A 9,777-nucleotide genomic window follows, 5' to 3' on the forward strand; every position below is an offset into this window, starting at 1 on the left:
AAGAATTGAGTGTCCATGTGAAGATTAAAAAATTGCAGCATGCTCTATTCTATGTAGCGGATTAGACTTGCCCACTCATCTATAGGAACGCCAAAATAATCTGATCCCATACAAAACCCTCTGTATTGTATCTAATTTTCCAGGACGTCCCCCTGACAGCACGCTGGAGGACGTCCTCCTCCTCCTTGCTGGGACAGGAAACAACACGAGAGGTTAAAAGGTCCCACTCCGCCCCCTTTCCTTTAGTGTTTTTTCCTGTCCCTGCATGGAGGGACACACGAGAGATCAAGCTTACCGGAGGGCTCAGGGGGATCGTGCGGCTGGTCCAAAATCCTTCCCCCTCGTCGGTAGCCCAGGGCACATACTCCCCGGGTGGGAGTCCCTGCGTCCAGAGACCAGTCGAGCGGACGCGCTCCTGGGTGAGCCGCTTCCTCCCAGGGGGAGGCTCTCGGCTCAGGCGCCAGGAAGGACAAGAGGCGCCGGCGCCAGGATGGGCGCAGAGGTCCGCATGCTCTTATACGAGCGGGCAGGGGCAGCAGAAACCTCCCGGCTTCAGCGTGCGTTCCACTGCGTGGAACGCGGAAGTAAGTAATATAGCGCTTCCTGTGACGTCAGCGGCAGCAGAGCGGGTACATTCGGCGGCTAGGTATGCGTTCCACAGGGTGGAACGCTAAAGCGTATATAAAAAGGCGCCAGATTTAAAAATAGGCGCCGGCGTTCTACAAGTTGGAGTGAGCTTCACATTAACCAGGACGCAGGTGCATGCAAGTGAAACAGCCGGAGAGGAGGTCTGCAATGCCAGAGACAAGGGGTAAGTGCAGCAGTGCTGCAAAATCCCTATATACATATATCTACCAGGAGATGTTCTATTTATATGATATATATATTTATATTTAAACAGAGGATGTGGATCCCAGGAGTGAGGAGACTGGGGTAAGTGCGCATAGCGCATATTACCTTTCTCACTTATTCCTAAGTCACTAAGATGTGCTCATTCTTATACTTAGGATAAGGAGACTCAACAGACATCCCTGTCAGTGGCAAAAAAGTCAGGCAAAGCACTGACAAAGTCCAGACGATGTTCCATATGTAATGCTAAATTACCAGAGGCAACAGCGGTACCCCTCCAGCCCAGGTCGGAGCCGTAAAAGGCCACGGTTGGATCTGGACCAAGATGATGATGAAGTGCTTTCTAAAGAAGAATCTGATGGTAGAAGTTCGGATCAAGAAGAAGGAGAGCTACCATTAGAGGAACAGGATCAAGGAAGAAAATTTCTATTCCATGTGGAAGAGACGGAAGATCTAGTGCAGGCGGTGAGAAATACAATGCAGATGAAAGAAGAACCGCGGCCGAAATCCAGACAAGATTTGATGTTTGGAGGACTGACATCACAAAGGCAGACGGTATTCCCTGTGAGTGATCACCTCAAACAGATGATATTACAAGAATGGAAAGATGCTGAACGTAGACTGATAGTATCGCGAGAATTTAAAAGTCGTCTACCATTTGATCCAGAAGACATCAAGGCATGGGAGGAAATTCCGAAGATCGACGTGCCTATAGCCAAAGTTACTAAAAAAACGGCTATTCCATTCGAGGACTCTTCTAGTCTTAGAGACGCTATGGACCGCAAAGCAGATATTCTGTTGCGCCGTTCATGGGAGACGTCGGCAGCACTGATAAAAGCTAACATTGCAGCCACATCAGTAGCTAGATCAATGTATTTGTGGATGGGGCAGTTAGAGGAACATTTGGTGAATAAAACCCCACGGGCCGATTTAATTTCCTCCCTACCCATCATAAAATCTGCCACAGCCTTTATGGCGGACACATCAGCAGAATCTGTTAGATTTGCGGCCAGAAATAGTTTGTTATCCAATGCGACTCGTAGAGCTATATGGCTCAAATCTTGGTCAGGGGATAATGCATCAAAAAACAAATTATGTGCTATTCCCTTTTCAGGGTCCAAGGTATTTGGACAAGCATTAGACGATATTCTGGAATCCGCATCAGATAATAAAAAAGGTTTTCCTGAGGAAAAACCGAAAAAATTCCAGCCATTTCGGAAGAGACCTCCACCTCGAAGTTCCTATAAATTCAAGCAGCCAGAGTATAAAGAACAGTGGAGACCCAGCAGAGGTTCCTATAGAGGTGCCTATTCTCAGAACCGAAGGGGAAGAAACTCCCTGTTTGGGTCAAGCCCTAGATCTAGGAGACAATGACGCCATAGGTATAGGGGGCAGGCTCAGTCTCTTTCTGGACAACTGGAAAGAAGTCACAAAAAATGCCTATGTCCTAAAAATCATTTCAGAGGGTTACAGGATAGAGCTCATATCCCCAGCACCACAGAGGTGTATCCCACCTACCAAGGTGGCAAAAGATTCACCAATGTTCATAGACATTCTGAAGTTGTTCAGTTCTCAAGTTATAGTGCGGGTCCCCACAACAGAAATAGCCAGAGGTCACTACTCTTCACTATTCTCAATCCCAAAGCCATCAGGGGAAACACGCACAATAATAAACTTAAAACCATTGAACGTCTATGTAAAATACAAAAGATTCAGAATGGAATCAATAAAAACAACGGTCCATCTCATAGACAAAGATGCGGTAATGTGTACGCTCGACCTAAAAAGCGCGTATCATCAGGTTCCAATCCATGCAACATCTCAGGAGCTTCTGAGGTTTTCTGTAAAGTTTCCGGACCAAACCTGCCACCTTCAATTTCAAGGTCTCCCGTTCGGCCTGGCGTCAGCACCGAGGATATTTACAAAATTGGTGGCGGAAGTGGTGGCATACTTAAGAAACGAAGGAATTACAATAATTCCTTATCTGGACGATTTTCTGCTGGTAGCCAGAACAAGAAACATCTTAATCCTACACAGAGATCGAGCCATTGCAGTCCTAAAATATCTAGGTTGGGTCGTGAATCAAGAAAAATCTCACATGAAACCCGAATCTCGGAAGGTATTTTTGGGAGTTCTTCTAGATGCCACCACAAGACAATCCTTTTTGCCAAAAGAAAAACAGGTGTCAATAAGAGCATTAATCATGGAATTCATAAAGCACCAGGTCACTATAAGATCAGCCATGAAGGTCTTAGGGAAGATGACAGCCTGTATCACTTGCGTAAGGTGGGCACAGGCTCACTCAAGATTGCTACAGGATCAGGTTCTCTCGGCATGGGATCGACGTCAGTCATCACTGGACAGAGTAATCCACCTATCAAAGGCAGTAAAAAAGTCATTGCACTGGTGGACACAATACAGCAACCTAAGAGTGGGGGTTCCATGGACCTGTACCCCATGTGTGGTGATCACTACGGATGCCAGCCAGTGGGGTTGGGGAGCCCATCTAGAAGGATCATTCGTCCAGGGCAGATGGCCAAAGGATATCAGTCGAAGATCTTCAAACTACAGAGAGCTTTACGCTATTTGGGAAGCTCTAAGAAGGAATCACTCCCGCTTAAAAAACCAACATGTGAAAATCTTAACGGACAACATGACAGCAGTATCCTTCATAAGACACCAAGGAGGTCCCAGATACAAACCACTTCAGGAATTGGCACGGAAAATATTTTTTTGGGCAGAAAACACAGTCCTGTCAATCACAGCAGTCCACTTAGAAGGATCTCAAAACGTCCTGGCCGATTATTTGAGCAGGAAAGAAGTCTGTCCCACAGAATGGGAATTAAACCAAGAAATCTTTCACCAATTATGTCATCGCTGGGGGACTCCCAGGATAGATCTATTCGCTACAAGAAAAAATTCAAAGGTGGCCAGATTCTATTCCCTCAACCCTACGGACATACCAGAAGCAGTCGACGCCTTGAGTCAAACATGGGTCGAACCACTATCCTATGCTTTTCCCCCAATAGCACTCATTCCGAGGGTCCTCAGGAAGATTCAGGAAGACCAAGCAACAGTTCTGATGATAGTACCATTCTGGCCAAGAAGGAGCTGGTTTCCGTTGTTAGGAGCCATGGCGATGGACAGTCCAGTCAGTCTTCCTCTATGGAAGGACATGATTCATCAAGGACCAGTGTTACATCAAAACCCGGAACGATTGCACCTTTCAGCATGGATCCTGAGAGGGACATCCTGAAATCGCGAGGGTTATCTGATGAAGTCATCTCAACGATCCAAGCTAGTCGTAAACCAGTAACTTCATCAATTTATTACAAAATTTGGAAGAAGTTCTGTATGACAGGTGGCAGGTCGGCCGGAATGTCAGAAAACCCGGATGTGCCCAGAGTTCTGGATTTTCTCCAATCGGGATTCAATATGGGGCTGAGACCTAGTACCCTTAAAGTACAAATTTCAGCACTTAGCACATTTCTGGATTATCCATTAGCCTCTCATCCGTGGATAATGAGATTCATAAAAGCTGTCCAGAGATTACGTCCCACAGTTAGGCTATTAACTCCCCCTTGGGATTTAAATTTAGTACTCCGAGCCCTATGTAAAGATCCGTTTACCCAGAAAGATGACATGCCCATTGCAATAAGAACTTGGAAAACAGCCTTTTTGGTAGCTATTACGACAGCCAAAAGAGTAGGGGAAATACAAGCTCTGTCAATTAGGGACCCGTACCTCCAGGTTCGTGAGGATCATATAATCCTAAAACTAGACCCATCATTTATTCCCAAAGTAGCTTCAGTACAAAACAGAAATCAGGACATAATTCTACCCTCCTTTTGCAATAAACCCTCTAATACAAAAGAACAATCTTTACATTCTCTTGATGTCAGACAGGCAGTACTAGATTATTTAGAGGCCACTAGTACTTGGAGAAAGGATCCCAATCTTTTTGTCCTGTTTGGGGGTAAAAATAAAAAAAAAAAAAAAAGCATCCAAAACATCTATAGCTAGATGGATCACTACAGTAATCTCAAAAGCCTATGTGTCAGAAGGGGTAGATTGTCCTGTGGGAATAAAAGCCCATTCAACTCGGGCCATTTCAGCGTCATGGGCCGAACGGGCAGGGGCATCATTAGAACAAATTTGTAAAGCTGCGACTTGGGCCAGTGTGAACACATTCTGTAAACACTACAAATTGGATGTGTTAGCAAACCAACAAATGTCTTTTGGGAGAAAGGTTCTCCAGGCAGTTGTCCCACCCTAAAGGAGTTTCTTTGGTATTCTCCAGCGTGCTGTCAGGGGGACGTCCTGGAAAATGGGTATTATACCTACCGATAATTCGGTTTCCAGGAGTCCATCCTGACAGCACCGTTACTTCCCCCCCTTATGTATACTATGTCATATGCTGTAAATATGATTTGGTTAATAAAATTCAATTGGTATCTATCCATGGTGTGGTACTTGTCAAAACACTAAAGGAAAGGGGGCGGAGTGGGACCTTTTAACCTCTCGTGTTGTTTCCTGTCCCAGCAAGGAGGAGGAGGACGTCCTCCAGCGTGCTGTCAGGATGGACTCCTGGAAACCGAATTATCGGTAGGTATAATACCCATTTTCCCTGATATGTTGCTGCTATTAACCTAAAACTTTTTATTGTACATTTTAAACTAGATGTATCAACACTAATGGCTAAAAGGATGTAAAATACGGACACACTGCTGAAAATCAGATGCTTTTTAAAACGCTCGACTGGCCTTTTAAGCAAATTTTTTTTCTTTTTTTTTTTTTTTAATTGCAGCTTAAGGAAAGGTCCACGGTACCCCAGTCATAGACAGTGTATACCAGAAGCTGAAAAGGCCAGGAGAAAAGTGAAGCAAAACCTCAACTATTATTGTAGACTAAAAGAACTATGGTTTGCCCAGTAGTGTATGGGGTAAGTGGGCAGATGGCGTGAGTGGAAGCTGTAAGGGATGTCCTCCTGAGGTTGGGATGTCCTGAGGTTGGGATGTGTAGATTAGCCTCTTCTGGGGAGAAGCAATTTGTTGCTTTGTATTACCGTAATTGTTCTGCATTCCTTGTCTTGCTTACAATCTGTGTTTTGTCTTTAGTTACTGGGTTTACAATGATTATCCGTTTGTGATCTTTTACATTTCTCCTTTTTACTGGGAGGAAACAGTAAAATCCAGGAAATGTGCCTAGTTATGTACTGAGATATGACTCACTTTATGGGAATCGCATATGTCCCTGCTATCTTGTGTATTAGTTATGTATAATTTTATATATATATCCACAACACACTTACTTAGCTAAGCAGCAATCTGATATATTCATGTCTGATTTAAAGGTTTCTGTCCCTTGTGCCATGCTTTACACTGCAGCGATGATCATTCAGGTTGGTTGCCATTTCTCCTGCATGTACAACTCATTACAGTAAGAACAAAAATTATAAACCCCAAGTAACTAATTACCAGTGAGATTATCCTGGTTATTGTGACATGTACTGAAGTGTAATCCTTTGCTGTCATGGATGCAGTGTGAATGTTATGGTGGAAAAAGGTCTAAGGGTTCATGCATACATAAGCATTATTCCTCTGTACAACCTCAGCTCATGTTCCATAGTATCCCCACCATGAACGTTCCTACTTGTGCTAACCACTTTCCATTTACAGTTCAGCCAGACACCCTCAATGGTAGATTATTTCATGGCAGAAAAAAGCTGATCTGGCTGACTGCTTTTCCCCAGTCGTCATCTGTCAGAGGACGGGCATCATAAACAAGACCACTTTTCTTAAATGTGTCTTGTGGTTTTAAAGGGGTTATCTGGCATGATCCAGTGCTACTTTAGCATCAGAAGTAACATAAACAGCCCAAAATGGACAAAATCAACATCGATCTCTCACACATGCTCCTAGCCATGTGTCAAGAAGTGGCTGTTAGATCACATACCACTATATAGGACACTCCAACTTACAATTAATATAGAACCTACAAAGAAGATTATGCACAATTGGACAACTATTATATCAAATGATCATCTTTATTGAAATTTAAAATACCAACAACAAACAAGGAAAATCTATAGAAAAGGATGTTATGAAGGTGACGCTGCACCTTGGCCGCAGGCCAGAGGATATGCTAGTAAACTACAATGATAAGAATCATACCAAAAAGAGACATGTGTGCTATTGTAACACGGGATATAAAGAGCCCGGCTGGTAACGAAGATCCAGTTCAGCACAAACACATTAAATATAAGGAAATAACTTACGAAAATGAAGCATGGAAACCTCCGACCTGCGGCGCCACCCCTACGCGCGTTTCGGCGTGCGTGCCTTCTTCCGGGGGAGTGGCGTCGTCAGGTCAGGTGTAGCAGATATACATGTGCCCAGCCAATGGGGATTAACTCCTATAATAGCACCGAAGTGCCGACCATAAGCGGCGCATGCTCAGTTGAGAGCGGTGGGGCACTGATCCCAGAGTGCGTCATCGCTGGAGTGAATGAGCTGGGACCGCCCACAGAAACATGAGCAGGTACCGCCCATACACGATGGTAGCGATAGAGACGCCGTCTGTGATTGTGAGCCACCCACCCCCAGCGGGCATGCGCACTGGCCGTAAACTAAATAATCAGGCAGAAGGTAAAAGACAGAGCCACAGAAACGAAAGTGCAGCAGTGCTAGTGAACAAGTGTACATTATAATATAACTATAAATAGAGCAAGTGACGATAGAGGCATATCAGATACTAGCTCATAAAATATTACAAGAGCTAAAACATGGTATTAAAATATGCTATAATATGAAAAAGGGTAAAACACGTGCTAGACACCGAACAAAGTACTAAGTGAACAGGAATGGAACGCAAAAGCAATAAATAATACAAATATATATATATATATATATATATATATATATATATACAGTGACAATACCACATATAGCACCCCAATGATACAACATAATATACAAAATATATAAACATTAAGAGACACCAAAAGTCATATAAAACACTGTAAATAATCCTACAGCGATAAACATAGTAACAGTGCATATGCTGGTGCCACCAAAAACGCGGAACTGTGATGAAACCGCGGCACAAGTAGATGATCTTCTCCTGATATGAAACAGAGTATTCTCCACAGGAATAAACCAAATGGTGTAAACCGGATACAAATCGAGTTGAAGAGAACTGAAAAAACGGATAAAGAGAGTTAAAAGACACAGAATTATTAAAAACAATAAAAAGAACCCCTGACGAGGCCAATTAAAAATCCAATGACGGGAAACCCAGAGAAGATGCACAGTGACACTTACTCACAAGAAGGGGGCATAGCTTATCATTTCATTGAGGCCCTGGGGGGATGTAGTACGTAACTCCCAAATCCATCGGGCCTCCTTCTGGGCTAACATTCGTCCCACACCACCACCCCGAAGATTCAAGCGTACACAGTCAATACCCTTAACTTGAAGTAGAGAAGGATCGCAGGCATGAAATTGTTTAAAATGCCTCGGCACACTCTTCAGAGCGTCCATGTCTTTCTCATTTTTTGCAGCCAAAATGTCTCTGACATGTTCCCTCACTCTGATTTTAAGGGCCCTTGTGGTCAATCCAATATAGATTTTAACACACGGACAGGATGCATAATACACGACGGCCGTTGTATCACACGTGATGGTATGTGTGATTTTGAACACACGCCCATCAGTTGAGGAAAAATCCTTTGCTGTTATGATGTTGGGACAAGCCACACACCTCCCACATGGTTTGCAACCCCACACTGAGAGTGGTCTCTGCTGCTCAGGCTGAAATAGTGGGGAAGGAGTTTTCGGTGTATAGTAGCTCCTGACTAACATATCCCCTAGATTCGGAGACCTTCTGGCTGTTAGTGAGGGTTTAGATGGTAAATACAACTTTAAAACAGGATCGGCCAGAAGAATGGGCCAATGTTTATCCATAATCTGGTATAACTTTTTCCAATGAGAGTTAAAGGTTGTCACCAATCTCACCTGATTGCTGGACTCGTTTTGTCTAGACGTATATAGTAGTTGCTGACGGTCTGTATTCCTCGCTCTATTGTAAGCCCTTTTTATAGATCTTCGGCTATAGCCTCTCTCCAAAAAACGGACCTTCATCTCTTCTGCCCTGGTTTCAAAATCCGCAAGATTAGAGCAGATTCGTCTAATACGAAGAAATTGTCCAGTTGGAACCGCATTGACCACATGGGGAGGATGTGCAGAACTGGCATGGAGCACTGAATTGACGGCCGTGGTCTTACGGAAGGCATCGGAGGACAAAAGACCGTCTGGACCCCTCCTGACCAAGACATCTAAAAACTCAACTTGATGGTAGCTGGAATTGAAGGTCAAATAAATATTTAAATCATTATTGTTAAGCTCTTGAAAAAACAATTTTAAATCATTAGAAGTACCTCGCCAGATCAAAAAAATGTCATCAATGTAGCGGGCCCAAAATATGACCCGCTCCATTGATACACCCCGATCTGACGAGAAAAGATCCCTCTCCCACAGCCCCAGGAACAAATTAGCATATGAAGGCGCACAAGCCGCCCCCATTGCTGTGCCCTGGAGCTGCAGGAAGAAGGACCCGTTAAACAAGAAAAAATTTTTGGTAAGTAAAAATTCGAGCAAAATCAACAAAAATTCCACATCATCAGCCGACAAATCTGTCATGGTCAGAAAGTGGGAGACCGCCCTCAAGCCATCCTGGTGTCGAATATTCGTGTATAAAGATTCAACATCACAAGTGACGAGAAGCATGTCATCGTCAATGTGAATCGAATCAATTTTTTTGAGAAAATCAGACGTATCCCTAGTGTAAGAGGGGATCGTCTCCACCAGGGGCTTGAGGAACGAGTCAATATACCTCCCAATGCCCTCCGTAAGGCCACCAACCCCAGAT

The sequence above is a fragment of the Ranitomeya variabilis genome, chromosome 2 (genome assembly GCF_051348905.1).
Source record: "Ranitomeya variabilis isolate aRanVar5 chromosome 2, aRanVar5.hap1, whole genome shotgun sequence".
Lineage (NCBI taxonomy): Eukaryota > Metazoa > Chordata > Amphibia > Anura > Dendrobatidae > Ranitomeya > Ranitomeya variabilis.